At 36.1% G+C, this 15260-nt stretch overlaps 1 protein-coding gene across 1 annotated transcript in view; it reads right to left on the bottom strand.

Annotated features, from left to right (window-relative positions):
- The window catches only part of MCU (mitochondrial calcium uniporter), a 129352-nt gene that overhangs the window by 25258 nt on the left and 88834 nt on the right, over positions 1–15260 (bottom strand). The window lies entirely within an intron of this gene.

Raw genomic sequence — 15260 nt, 5'->3', positions numbered from 1 at the left:
CTGGGTAAAAATGTTAGGATAACAAATGGGATATGTGCTATAAGTAAAACACAACTGCAGAACCTGTTCATATAATTTCAAAATTGTGTTGTGTTTTACATCCCAAAAAATGGTGGATATGCTGAAAAGTAACATTTCTACTAAGATATATGCTAACTCTTAAGTAAATTTCTTTGATGTTATATTTTGATGTCACTTAATGTGCTATTGAGGAAGAATTGAGGACCTTCTGGTTTTATATATTAATAGTGTTTATGACACAGCTAGATTAAAGCATTTGAGATGTTTAGATGCTGTTACTGACATTCAGGAAAACACACTCCAAAGCTACAAAGATGGAATCAGAGTGGGAACACAGAATGTATGAAGCATGAGTGCAATAAAGTTCTGGCTATAATGTGAGCTGCTAGACTAAGTTAGGATAATGAAATGTGGAATTTTGTCAATACAAATGTAATTGTGGATAGAAATATTGAATATTTAATTATATATATTTCATATACACAATACTGATATATTCATAAGGTTCCTTAGAACCTTTGATTTTGAGATTTGTTTAGACTCCTTAGTTTGTGGTATTGGACAGCAATACCCTAGGTCTTTGTGTGTTGCATAATTCATTAGAATATAAATTGGTACATTATGCTGATGATATACTGGTAATGTATGCGGATGTCATTTTTGAAGCTCATTCCCTGGATAAGTTCTTGTATACCTAATTGACACATTCGGGCAAAAGGTGTGATACTTGTTAACCAGTCTCCCAGAATTTATGCCAAAGATTACTCTATTAACAGACTAAGTAATTATCATTTTATAAATCTTAAGTTACAGCACTTATACATACCTTTTGGTTAGTACCAAATTCAGTTTATGCAAAGGAATAGTCATACAAGACACTTTTAAATAATTAGATGGTTTAGACTTCAACATATAATATAATGTATCTTCTGTTATAGTAATAAGGTGGCCTAGAGCTGGAGCTCTAGTCTCATAATCAGGAGGCTGTGAGTTCGATCCTGAGGTGGTATTCATCAGGTTCTGACCAGTTCTGGAGAACCGGTAGCGGAAATTTTGAGTAGTTCTAAGAACTGGCAAACATCACCTCTGACTGGAGATTTTACAGTATCCTTCCCCTGCCATGCCCACCAAGCCACGCCTACAGAACCGGTAGTAAAAAAAAATTGAATCCCACCACTGGTTCGATCCTAGGTAGAGGCAGATATTTCTCTCTGGGCACAATGAGAATATATCTGCGGAACAAAGCTCTTAATTGGCAACAGGAAGGGCATCCGGCCAGGAAACACTCCGCTCCATTCAAGTTGCCCAGTCTCCACCCCACAAGGAATTATGGGGTCATTAAAAGAAGATAATGATGATCTTCTGTCATTACTGTAGAGTCAAAATACAGTACTTTTTCTGGAAAATTGCTTTCTTTCCTTTCCTGTTAAATTAATGCATATTCTGAGCTAATGTATAATGCCTTATCAGATCGTGAAAATAAGAACATAGGAAAAATGGAATTAATAAGAATTATTGGGTTGGGGAGTCAAGAGGAAGATCGTACCTATGCTTAGTTTTGCACAGCCATTTTTGATAAATTGATCAGAAGAATCTCTAACATACTCTCATAGATAGTCCTTGTCTGACAATCAATTGCTTAGCAACCATTCAAAGTTGTGATGGACCTCCCTAAGGGTTTCTATGACTGATTTGAAGCTCCAACTATTGCCCCCCCCCAGTCATGTGGCTACACTTATGACCGTTTTCGGTGTGTCATGGTCGCATGACTGTGTGTCAGCTTTAGAAGCCATATTGAGACCAGATGCTCCCACGCTGCCACATTTTGAGCCTGGGAAAATTCTTGGAATGTATCTAGTTAGACATAATAACATTCTTTTTCTAATTCAAGGTCATGTTATTTTGCACATAAATAAGGGGAAGTCTGAAGTTGGGATGGATGGTGATTGGGGCATGTGATGTGATGATGGGTGCAGGGGATGTGTTTGAGTTTTTACTTATTGTAAGGAAGCCCAGAACTTTCAGATTCGGGATTCTCCAGATGTGCCAGTTTACCATCCAATTAAAACAGAACTTTTGAGAAGATGTCTGTCTCAGAGTTATTTGCTGGAGGGAGGTTTTCTGGAACGCTGACACTGTGCTTTACGACATTTTTGCTGAAATGCGTCATTTACTTCTGGATTTCAGCAAAATTGGCCCATAGTAAACCATTCCTTTGATTGATGACCACGGTATTCAGTGAATGACCATGGTATTCTCTTAACAACCACTGCAAAAAATGTTATAAAATCGCGTCAGTCACATATGTGATTCATTTTACAACCATCGACTTACAACTGTGATGGATAGAGTCCATTGCAATTGTAGGACTATCTGTAGAACATTTCTTCTTAGTAAACAAACAGTATATGAATAATTATTTGAGAAGTTATCAATTGAAATGAAACTTCAAAGAACTATTTTCGTATCATATGTGCAAAGTTCCTCTTTTCTTTCTGCTAGTTTTTACTTGAAATAAATATTTATTAAGCAAATAATAAACACAAAGAAGGTTCTTAAATTATTGCTACATTCAGAGTCCTCAGAATGACCCCCCCACATTGTTCACAGATGGTAGCTACTGAAAGAGGAAAGATAATATTCCTCTAAGCAATTTTGCCTTGAGTATGCTATTTCATCTCTCATTTAAAGCCATATAAAAGATAATAACAAATCCGTCTGTGAAACACAGAGGTCTGTATTACTCATTATGAAGTAGTTTACGTTTCTGTTTCATGAAACTAGAGACACATAGAGACAATTAAACCCTTGGATTTAATTGTATTCCTATTCTTTAATGCAGTGTTTCTCAATCTTGGTAACTTGAAATATGTGGACTTCAACTCCCAGAATTCTATGCTGGCTGGGGAATTCTGGGAATTGAAGTCTACATGTGCTCCAATGCAGGGGTGTCAATGCTGGCTGGGGAATTCTGGGAATTGAAGTCCACATATGCTCCAATGCAGGGGTGTCAAACTCGCAGCCCGCGGGCCGGATGCATCACACACTGGCAATGTCCATTCCCATTTTAGTAAAGGGGGGAAAAGTCACGATACGTCTCTACCTGACTCTGTGGTTTCTTCCCCAAACCCCCAAAACTTTAACCTTAATGTCTATTATTGACCTCACCCCTTTCCTAAGAGGTCTGTAGGGGGCATACATAAGCGCACCAACGTGCCTACCGTCCCTGTCCTATTGTTTCTTTTTATTTCTCTTATATGTATCCATTTCATGTATTCATAACTATGTTTATACTTATACCTATTATTTTGTAAGCGATTGACAAATCAAATAAATAAATAAATAAATAAAAAGGTCATGTGACAACAATGTGATGCCACAAGTTTGACACCCCTGCTCTAATGCCAAAAGGAATTCTCCCATTCATGCTTTTTAAATATTGAAATAAAAACAATTTTAGGCATGTTTAATTCGAAGCTTCTAGTTAAATGTTTGAAATTAAGCATTTTAAATCAGCTCTCAAAGAATGAATACATACATCAGATTGCAAATGCACTTTTATTGTTTCCTAGACATGTAAGTACCATATAGCATTTAGCAATAATAATAGTAATAGCACTTAGACTTATATACTGCTTTACAGTGCTTTACAGCCTTCTCTAAGTGGTTTACCAAGTCAGCATATTGCCCCTAACAATCCGGGTCCTCATTTTACCCACCTCAGAAGGGTGGATGGCTGAGTCAACTTTGAGCCTGGTGAGATCTGAACTGCCAAATTGCAGACAGGCAGCAGAAGTAGCTTGCAGTACTGCACTCTAACCACTGCACCACCATGGCCCATTGTACTGTATATTGTACTATAATGTAGAGTAAAAATATTTAAGAAACATAGCTTACACATTAATTTTGCTATTCATATTGAAGTTTCTTTAAGAAACCAAATAATCTATGGATATATAAAATTAATAATATAAACTTCACTACTTCTTAAAACTGTATTCCTTAGCATCCATTCTCCAAATGATGCACAGTACATTTTATCCTTACCCATAAATGTATATATTTTACAATCTATTGTAAATTATTTTCAACTGATTTATTCTCAAGAACTATAAAAAAATTGAAGGAATTCTTCCATTATCATCCCCATCATGACAATGATCATTTCAGTGGTGTGAATAGAAGAATGTGATTATATGTCTCCCATCTGGTTTCTAAATGCAGGGCAGATATTTGAAAATCAATTTTAAAGGCATTATATTCAACATGATAAACCTTAATATTCTTCTTCCTTGCAGTAATTATTGGTTCAGTAATGATGATGCTAAAGCTCCAATATTGCTTAGCAATAAATGTCTTAGCTCCTCAGGGAATCATTTTTTAAAATATCTCATAATCTGAATGTGCTGTAAATGTTAATAATACTAGATATCCCGTGTTCCATAGCGTCATTGTTTCAGAAACATTTCCTCACCTAGAGAAATAGAATGACCAAGACTGGGGGGGGGCGGGAATCAGCGGGAGCAGGTATGTGTTTTGACATCCAGACAGCTTTCTAATTGAATCTTTTTGTGGGAATCTGGGGGAGCACCTTTCCAACCCTCCCACAGTAAGTGGCTGCTGCTGAGTGGGGAAGGAGGTGAGGGATTGCAAGACTGGCTGGGAAACTGTCGTGAAATATTGAAAACGAGGGTCTCATAACTGCAGGAGCAAATCAGCAGTAGAGCAGCAGCTAATAGCTACAACTTCGCCAAATTTCATTCCCTCAGGAGTCATAGGTTCTGGGTTTTGGACACATTGTGTAAGTTAGCCCATAAGAGATACCTTGAATCAAAAATGGTTGCCTTAGTTAAAGATCATGAAACTGAGTCTCTCTCTCTCTCTCCCTCTCTCTCTCTCTCTCTGTATTTCAAAATCAATATTTTTAAAAGGCTACACAAAAATCTACTAAACCTTATTTTGCCTGGTTGCATTTGCTTCACTTTTTATTATACATTGGAGGTTATTTTAATTAATAATGGTTTTCTGAGGACAATGCCCACACGATAAGTGCAACCAAGTCATATATCTTCCAATATCTTAAGTTGATGTAGTTGGGTTTGTGCAGTAAGCTACAGTGACATATGTATTTTGCAGAGGGAATTGGAATTTTGCTCTCATTGATATTGTACAGGGCAAGCTGAAGGAAAGGATGATGGTTCTTTAGCATGGCAGCCTCTTTCTCTGGCAAAGACTATACACATGGACTACAAAACCTATCATGGAATCACCTTAGAAACAAATAAGAAACATCACTTAGTATACACAAGGAAACACAGTGTTTTTAGGAAGTTTATTTACCACAAGAACTTCCATCTCCTAGTCCTTCCTTATTTTACATCACAGTTGATAGGTATTTAAGTTCAGGAGCCCGTCTTTCAGGTTAATTTATTGAATGTAGGATTTAATTTTGAATCAATCTCCAGGGCACTGTTGTTAATAGCAACAAATGCAAGAGGAAAATAATCTACTGTATTCTTGCTGAAGAAAAGAAAGCGAAGGCAGGGTCAGTTTTTTCTTTCTTTCTTTCTGGCTCAGTAATATTAAACTTATGTTGCCTAGAGATATAGACACAGAAACAGATATAAATCTATATTCTCATTATCTACTTGGAAGCTACGTTCATTAAGTCACACAAAATTTGTACTTATCAATGCTACAATTCAGAATCATTGAATTGTTTCGTGACATCTTCACGAAAAGGTATTATAGACTAATAAGTCCATGTCATTCCAGTTTTCCAAAACTGAAACATATTTTGTATCATAATTATTTGCAGTCCTACTTCCTGCATCCTTACCCTACAGAAACATTCAAGTCTGCTTAACAATATATAGTTCTCTTTAAACACACTTCAAGATTTATTCAGGTTAAAAAAATAGTTTTAGAAAATAACCATTTATTTTAAAAGCTGATGACCCTTGTGCAACCTTTTCTTCTTCTTTTTAAACATACAGTTTTTCAATGACTGCAGGCTGCTGTTAAGAGGCAAATAAGGTCATTCACCATTGAATCCCATTATACTCAATAGGGTTTACTTTTAAGATTTACAGTATTATACCCCAAAGCTTCTGATATTGCGTGAACAATGTCTGCTCTTAATGTTGTAGATGATTGAACAATATCTAAGGAATCAAAATATTGTTTGTTTTTTTAAAAAAACTAATAAAGAACTGTTTAATATCTTAAAGAATCTTTAATAACATTATTATTAAACTGCAAAAAGATGATATCTAGTATAAGCACTTCTCTTTATACAAGAAACATTAGGGGATATTCTCTCACTCTTTCTCTCCCTTTTGCAAATACAGAATATACTGTTTTTTATTTTGGATTGAAGGCACTAGCTTTCAACACTCAATTATTCTTGGACTATGTCCCAGAATACCTGGTGAGTCATGGAAATACTTTCAGTAACCACAAAAACATATACTGGCCTATGACTGTAATAAGAATTGGATCACCAGAGCAACGGAATAGCTTGGCACCTTTTATACAAATAACATAAACAAAGATTTTTAACAAGGATTTAACAGAAAATCTTTTAACAAGATTTGCCCTCAGTAATTGTATCATATCCAAGAGCCAATGTACAAAAGCCAATTTAGCCTTTCTAAATGCTGCTTCTTCCATGTTCAATTGTTTTAGCAAACCATATAGAATTATAGACATTAACCACTAAAATAATTCTAGTATTTTAGTTTCTACAAACACCCAATTCAAGTTAGCATAAGCCTACTACACTCCCTATGTTTGTTTTTGTATTTTACATAGTTTTTTATGTAGCTTTGTGTGTAAGAATGTGCACCTACTTTATCAGCACTTAAAAACAAATGCAGCAATACATTTACTTATCATTAAATGGTAATTAGCTATATAAAAGAAGTTGTGAAAGGAAATTCAAGCATTAATGAAGCAATTTTTTAGAGCTGTGCTTTATAGCCAAAGCCACACAAACACACATGTGGAGGAGCATTTGTATAGTGCTGTGTTTTTCAAACTTGGCAACTTTAACATATACCGTATGGACTTCAACTCCCAGAATTCCCCAGCTAGCATATATGATGTTCACTGATATTATATCAATCAGCAACTGTATCTTTTGCTGGCTTCCAAAATTTTAGCACAAAGCCTGAGAAAGTTCTTTTTAAAAAAAGTGTTGGACAGGGGTCAAATGTGTGTCCTAACCTGCCCCCAAATACTTTTTTAAAAAATATATTAGAATATGAAACACTGCAAGCTCTAATAATTACCTCCTTGATTAAATCATCTTCATTCATTTTATATCCCTTTCTAAACAAGTAAGTTTCCTACTTTGGAGATACTTTGGATACCTTAAATAAGATCTAACCCTAAAATATGGTGGTGACAGACAGAACTGAAGAGACAATGCCCATCAGGTGTGACTGAGAGTCTAGGACAGGGGTGTCAAAGTCAAGGCTCAGCAGCCGGATCCAGCCCTCGGGGTGCCTAGATCTGGCCTGTGCGTCTGCCCTGAAAACAGCGAAGGACTAGCCCGTGGTGCCTCTGCCAGTGAAATGGAGCTCAGGAGGGCTGTATGCAGCCCTCCCGAGCTCTGTTTTCACTGGCAGAAGGTTGCAGGAGGCCGTTGCAGCCAAACGCAGAGCTCGGGAGCCCATTTTTGCTAGCATAGCGATTGGGCCACAACAGGGGGCCCCTACACGAGTGACATCGAACTGGCCATGACCCCCTGGCCACTCCCCCCCAGGTCAAACACAACCCTGATATGCAGCCCTCAATGAAATCTGAGTTTGACACCCTTGGTTTAGGACTGTGATGGCGAACCTACGGCACACAACTTGCCACCACCAACTTGCCATGGCTAACTCACTCTGGCTAACTCACTGCAGGATAACTCTCTGTGGGATAAGAGTTAAATTAATATCAAAGCAATGTTGCAATAGAATCATTAAAGAAAGGATGCAAAAGGAACAACAAAATGAAGCGTGAATGAAAAAAATTAAAATTATTTTAAATCATTGAATTGAATTGTTCAATTGTCCAGAAGCAAGTTATCCTGTTCCAGTGATGGAATCCATCTGTTTTATTCCAATTTCATACAATAGCTATTCCAGTTGTCATTATACAATCTTTAGTAGGCAGACTGACAAGTTTTATAGAAGCAACATACCAACAAGGGACTCTGGGTGGTGTACAACAGAGCTAAAACAGTTAGTACATACATTAAGAAGTATTTAAAAACAAACTAAAACAAAGAATAAAAGACAGTGATGTTATGAACCATTCTTAGATGCATGTCTAGAAATATTAATAATTATAATATGGCAGGTGCTTTTACATGAGTGAATGAGACAATGTAATAAAATTCAATGTATCTCTTGTGTATTATATACAATATTACATTATTATGCACAGTGTAATTTGCTTCAGGAACATCCTTATGTAACATTAGTCTCTGAGTCTAAAGAGTGTTCCTCTTGAGTGATATTAACATGAATTGCATTTAGTTGTTGGAATGGCGGAATAAAAAACAGGAATTATCTTGTATTTGGCACATTCAAATATATTCTGTCAGATATAAGCCATCAATGTATTTTTGTAAGTCACATTTAAATGATTTAAAATAGATTGGCCTTAAAAAGCTTTTTAATGACAATTAATACTGTTGTGTGAACCATTTGGATGTTTCATCAACATGGAATCAATGGTACACTCAGATAACTGATGATAACAGCACATTATACCATTTATCATTTATGAATGTTCATCTGCAATTTTCTCTAATGCTTTGGGTTTTTTTTTCTTTTTTAGGGCATATCAGTTATGAAGGAGAAGAGAAAATTTCTTGTACATTATCTTTTGACTGATAATGGTGGAAAAGTTCTACCTGAAGCAACCTAAAATAAATCTGATAAAAAAATCTGATAATACAGCACCATTTAAAGATGCTTTACATTATACCAGGCGCAATAGTTAGATTCACATGATAAAAAATGCACTTTTATATCTAGTTAGCTAAGTTCAAGCACACATAAATATTGGATTACCTCACAGTTTTAAACAGTAATTATATTGGACAATATAATTACTCTTGGTCTTGTATTTTATACTCTCAATTTTATAACTCGCTTTCTGTTAAAAAGATATACCAAAATGTTTTATTTATTTGTTTACTTATTCAATTTCTATAGCCACCCAATTCAATCAAAAGATTCTGGGTGGCTTACAATTCTAAAATTATAAAACAATTTAAAAAATTTTTAAAAGTAGAAACATCAATAAAATTAATATAAACTGTAGATGAGAAGATTAATCAACAGTAACAGTCAAGAAATAGAGGAATAAAAGCAAAGAGTTTATATTTTGTAGATAAATGCATGCTTTGCAGTGTATATAAATATATACATATACATATACATACACACACACAAACACATGCATATAAACACACAGCACGGTTGATGTGGAAACAGATGGATCATGCCTATATAAATGAACTCATGCAAATCTGACCATAATGCTAAAGATACATACATCAAAAGCATATATTTCATTGATGAAAGTAAATGTTTTAAAGACTTTAACATGTAATGACAAAGTGACACAACAATCATATTTAAGAAGTGGAGAAATTTTAGCAGTGAATGTTAAGTCTAAAATAAGAGTATGTGGCAAGGAACCTGTTACATCATGGACTATGTAGAAATATAGACTAAATAACAGTGCTCCAAAGCTTATGCATTATTTTGTTTATAAGCAATGAATTGAACTTCTGCGTTTTACTTATAATAAGAACATGCAAATTAAACATTTTGACTTATTCAAGGATTGACACTTGCATAGAACCTTATTATTTGAGCCCTCTTTTCTTATGATTCTTTCAACATTTAAACCAGGTACTGGATTTCCAGGAATTTATTTTTGTTTTTAAGTCTCTGACCTATATACACATGTCATATATCCTTTTATATAACCAAAACTACTTGTTTACTGTTCATTTCTTGGGTGTTATCCATTTTTTTTCTAGTTTTGGGCTAAAGGTAAAACCAGCAGGAAAAGTTCACAGCGCTGTGTATTTCCCATTCATTATTTAGGAATAGTACTTATGAACAAAATAGTACTGCTAGTCTTTTAGTCTTAACAAAGATTTGATTCAAAAAATACTTTTTAAAAAAAGTTTATTTAATCAACTTTCAGAATCAGTTGAAAGGGACACCACGGTGGACATTTTCCTATTGCTGTATGTTGGGGCTGTCAAACTCGCGGCCGACGGGCTGGATGCATCACATGCTGGCCACACCCACGCCCAGTTTAGCAAAGGGGGGAAAAGTTGCAATATATCATGGGACACTGCTGTGACAGTGCAAGTTTAACACCCCTGCTCTATGTGAATAACTGCACTGAATTTATATAGAGGTGACCTACGATCATTTCCCCATAATTTATAAAATTTCTCTGAAAGATGGCATTGAATTATATTTCCCCCCTTAAATAAATAAATAAATAAAATCAACTTTCAGTACCTCGTTCAAGTCTTTCCCCGTTACTCAGAATTACTGTTCACTGTTTCCATCATATATAAGCATTAATTCACTGCTACACCAACAAGAACCAACACCTAACCACCTGGGATAATCTTGAATAATCAATGGTAAAACCTGGGTAATATTTGGGTGGGACGCCACTAAGAAATTCCAGATTCTTCTAGGCTAGAGCTGCAATTTAAAATATAGCCTGTAGCAAAGCAGCAGCAATCACTTCTGTTTCATTGCCAAAACAAACAACGTGGCTATGTGTCAGTAGCTAAGAATCAGAACAATTTCACGAATAGGCAAAAGCGTAGCTCAAACTATGTCACAAGAATCTTACCTAACTGGCTGCATTCCCTTGGGAACCAGTAGACAAGGCTTCCCTGGTCTACGAAATTTCATCCTCTGGAGATACTCCATGCTGGGATGTCTTAACTCAGTGATGGCTCACCTTTTCCATGTTGCGTGCCAAAAGTGTGTGTGCGCGCAATTACGTGCCTGCACCCATGATGCAATGCACGTGCAACTTTCCCCACGCGTCCTGCACATGCACACATGACCCTCCTGCACTGCATGCCGCTGTGCATGCACGTACATCTCTCACTTACATGTCTCCCCCACGCATGCATGGCAGATACCCGACAATCAGCTGGCTGGCGGGGGCGCGCGTGTATGCACAGTGAGGCTCTTTCAGGCGACCTCTCACGTGCTGGCAGAAGTGGCTCTGCGTGCCACTTCGGGCACGCATGCCATAGATTCGCCATCACGGTCTTAACTCATCCCTCTCCTTTAGCCAGTGATTTCATAACATTGTAACATTTAAAGCACGTGTGATGAAATTTGGCTTTGCAGAATCATTGTCTCTATTTTTCTTTTTCATTTCTCTAACCCCTTATCATCAACAGAAAACCCTCTTCAATGTTATACTTGGGCCCCCAAAACATTAATCTGGGTAGAAAGTCAGTTCACTAGATAGATATTGGAAAATTCAAATATTTTTACCAAAACTTGACTCAATAGGACAATGGAAAATGTTTTAATTTTTAATTTGATACTACTTTAATTATCCTTGATTGAGGCAAGCATAACATCATTCCCTCAGATGTTGAAAAAAAATCCATTAATGGATGTGGAAAATAACAATTTCATGAATGTCTCCCCCAAATAATAATAAAGCTAAGTTCCATCAATGGAAATAATCTGATCATTAGTTTCAGGCGATTTGATGGAATGAATATTTATTATTACTTTTTATTTTTATTTATTTATTTATTTATTTATTTATTTTTGTCAATTGCTTACAAGATAATAGGTATAAATAAAAACATAGTTATGAATACATGGATACATATAAGAAAAAAATAATAAAAGAAACAATAGGACTGGGACGGTAGGCACGTTGGTGCGCTTATGTACGCCCCCTACAGACCTCTTAAGAAAGGGGTGATGTCAATAGTAGACAATCTAAGGTTAAAGTTTTTGGGGTTTTGGGAAGAAACTACAGAGTCAGGTAGAGTATTCCAGACATTGACCACTCTGTTGCTGAAGTCGTATTTCCTGCAATCAAGTTTGGTGCGGTTAACCTTGAGTTTGTATCTATTGTTTGCTCTAGTGTTGTTATGGTTGAAGCTGAATTATTCATTGACAGGTAGGACATTGCAATGTATGATTTTATATACTATACTTAGATCAGACTGAAGGCGGAGTGGTTCTAGGTTTTCTAGGTCTAGAATTTCGAGTCTGGTAGCATAAGGTATTCTGCAATGAGTAGAGGAGTGTCAAACTCAATTTCATTGAGGGTTGCATCAGGATTGTGTTTGACCTCCAGGGGGAGGGGTCAGTGTGGGCGTAGCCAGCTCAACATCACTTGTGTTGGAGGCACCTGTGATGGCCCAAGCACTCTGCCAAAAAAAAAAAACGAAACTTGGGAGAGCCATGCTCTGGAGCTCCATTTTTGCTGGCAGAAGCTGTTTCCAGAGCAACTCCATAGGCCAAATTTAAGTACCCTGCGGGCCGGGTCCATCCCCAAGGCCTTGAGTTTGACATCCCTGTCTTTGAGTAGGATATCCAACTTTGGCAACTTTAATACTTGTGGACTTCAATTCCCAGAATTTCCAAGCCAGCATGGGAATTGAAGTCCACAAGTTACCAAGGTTGGATAGCCCCTACCCTAAAGTTCCCCCCCCAAAGATGTGACTTCTGATATTCCAGAAATACAATCCTTTCTATTCAAACAGCATTGCAGATGACTTGAAGGTTGTGTTAACTTTTGATGTGATAGTAGACTATACCAGCATCCCAAAAGGCAACATTCAAAGACATCTGCCAAGGTAAGTTGAAGTCAATAGGGGTGATGTGATTTGTGCAACAATGTCATGATACACCTGATGTCATTTTGTGGCTTATAGCAGATGGCATGGGTGAGCTTCCTTCTCTAATTCACTGAAAAATAAAAAAGTACATGCAACTCATGCAATCCATCATTTATATCCTGAGTCAAACTTCCACATGCTCACCAGGATAAACCCAATCCTAAAAATAGCTGGTGTATGCTGCTCTATATCACATTTGCAGTGGTCAGTCAACTTTCACTAATGAGCTGCTAACATCTGTGCATGGAAAGAGAAGATGTCCTTGCTGCATATCCTATTCTCCCTAAAGAAGGCTTTTACTTCGTTAACAACCAAGAATTATTGTTATGTTTCCCTTGGATTACAGTCAAATTAAGTGTAGTTTTCCCCCCGCTCTGTTCAGTTATGTCTGGTGTTCAGATACTGCCTGGAACAAATCCCTGAAGTTTTCTTGGCAAGGTTTCTCAAAAGTGGTCTGCCATTACTTCTTTCCTAGGGCTGAGAGAAAGGGACTGGCCAAAGGTCATTCAGCTGGCTCTGTGCCTAAGGTGGGGACTAGAACATCAGTTTCCCAGTTTCTAGCTGATGCCTTCATCACTACACCAAACTGGCTGTTGAAGTTATTAAATTTTCTATAAATTTATATAATCTATAAATTACAGCAAAAATCAAAGTTTTCTTTCTTCACGTAAACCTATTACATAAAAGCCAGTGAGGTAGGCTTACAAAATGTGAAAGAGCTGTAGTTCATTGACATAGGATTCTTATAAATTCACACTTCATACAACTTTTTCAACAAGCAGCAGATTAGTTACTTGATCAAACAAGATTCAAATAAGTAAACAAGGAAGACAGGTTGCTAGTAAATAAAAATATAAATAGGGATGCTTTGGGCCATATTTTTCCATAAACACAAGAAAGGAATCTAAGAAAACTTTCCTCTGTGGAACTATAAATAAAACTACCACAAGCCTGTCCTTTAAAGGATAAAAGTAAAAATGTTTACCATTAAACATAGGCAAGTTAGGTTAGACAATAATGAACAAGATTTTGCCAAAGACTCTCTAATGACTTCCTATGATTAGAAAAACTAGTATCTAAAACAAGCAAACAAAAAACAAGAATGGGTGGCAAATAAATTCAATAAATAAATTAAATGAATGAATGAAAGAATGAATGAATAACATAATTGTCCTTCTGTACTCTCCATTTTTTAAATTCACTTGTTCAAAGAGATGCAATGTTGCTATTAAGACATCCATTCTTTTTATTAAACACAAAACAGAATCAGTATCAGATTAGGGATGAAACACAGACAAAATATCCCAGTTTATTCAAAGATATTCAGAAATACTGCTCAGTACACTTCTATGCCCAAAAAAGGAAATGTATAAAGAGCCACAAGTTTCCCCACAGAGGATTAATAGAGTTAGGTACTGAAGAAATAATGAATATCATACTCATTGCAATAACAATCCCCTTATTCAGAAATGTTCTTCTGAATGAATTTTAAAACAGAAAATCCATGTTACTTCTGAATTCACACATAATCTGTTGTTAAAGTAATGGTTGGATTAATAAATGAAAGCTACAACAAGTGAAAGGTGAACAGTAAGCTGCTTATTCAATAATAAATTTACCAAAGAAGACTGAACAAAATACTTCAAGTTATATGTAAAACAGGAGATCCTACAATGTAATTTACATAGTCAGTCTTCACCTTATTTCAACTTATACTTTACACATGCTGGCAACATATGTAGGGAAAATGTCCTTAATTTTTGTTTAAAACCAGACTGCAATGCTGCTTCAGCTTTAACTCATAGCCTTCCCTTTTAACACACTGCCCCCAAAAAAATGCTGCTAATATTACTTAGGACAGCAATGAAATATTGCCACAAGAAAAAACAAGCTTGAGAGACAAGTTTGCAGGTAATTGACCACCATAAAACTTAACTGAAAGCCAGAGAACTCCAGCATTGCTACATGTCAACCCCAAGCTACATATTTTCACTACTATTGCCACAATATATGAGTACAAAATGAACACAGAAGTGGGAAAATTCTCCAATACAGGCTTCAGTTAGTAATTATTAAAAAACTAAAGTGTTCAAACATCTCGTACAATCTGCTATCTGTCGCCTGGCTCTAAATAATAGGTTATTTTAGACATACTCTTTCTCTCTCACCCACATGCTCATCAGGATAAACTCAACCTTAAAATAGCTGAGGTATGTATGCTATTGCTCTTTAAGACTGTTTAGTCAGGTTTCACTAATGAGCTGCTAATGCCTTTCATGCATGGAAGATGCCCTTGCTATAATTGGTGAAGATCAAA

Source organism: Notechis scutatus, chromosome 4, assembly GCF_049901735.1.
Source record: "Notechis scutatus isolate UNSWTSFEM ecotype Mainland chromosome 4, rNotScu1.2, whole genome shotgun sequence".
NCBI lineage: Eukaryota > Metazoa > Chordata > Lepidosauria > Squamata > Elapidae > Notechis > Notechis scutatus.
The sequence above is the reverse complement of the archived record's forward strand: the minus strand, read 5'-3'. Positions and strand labels throughout refer to the sequence as shown.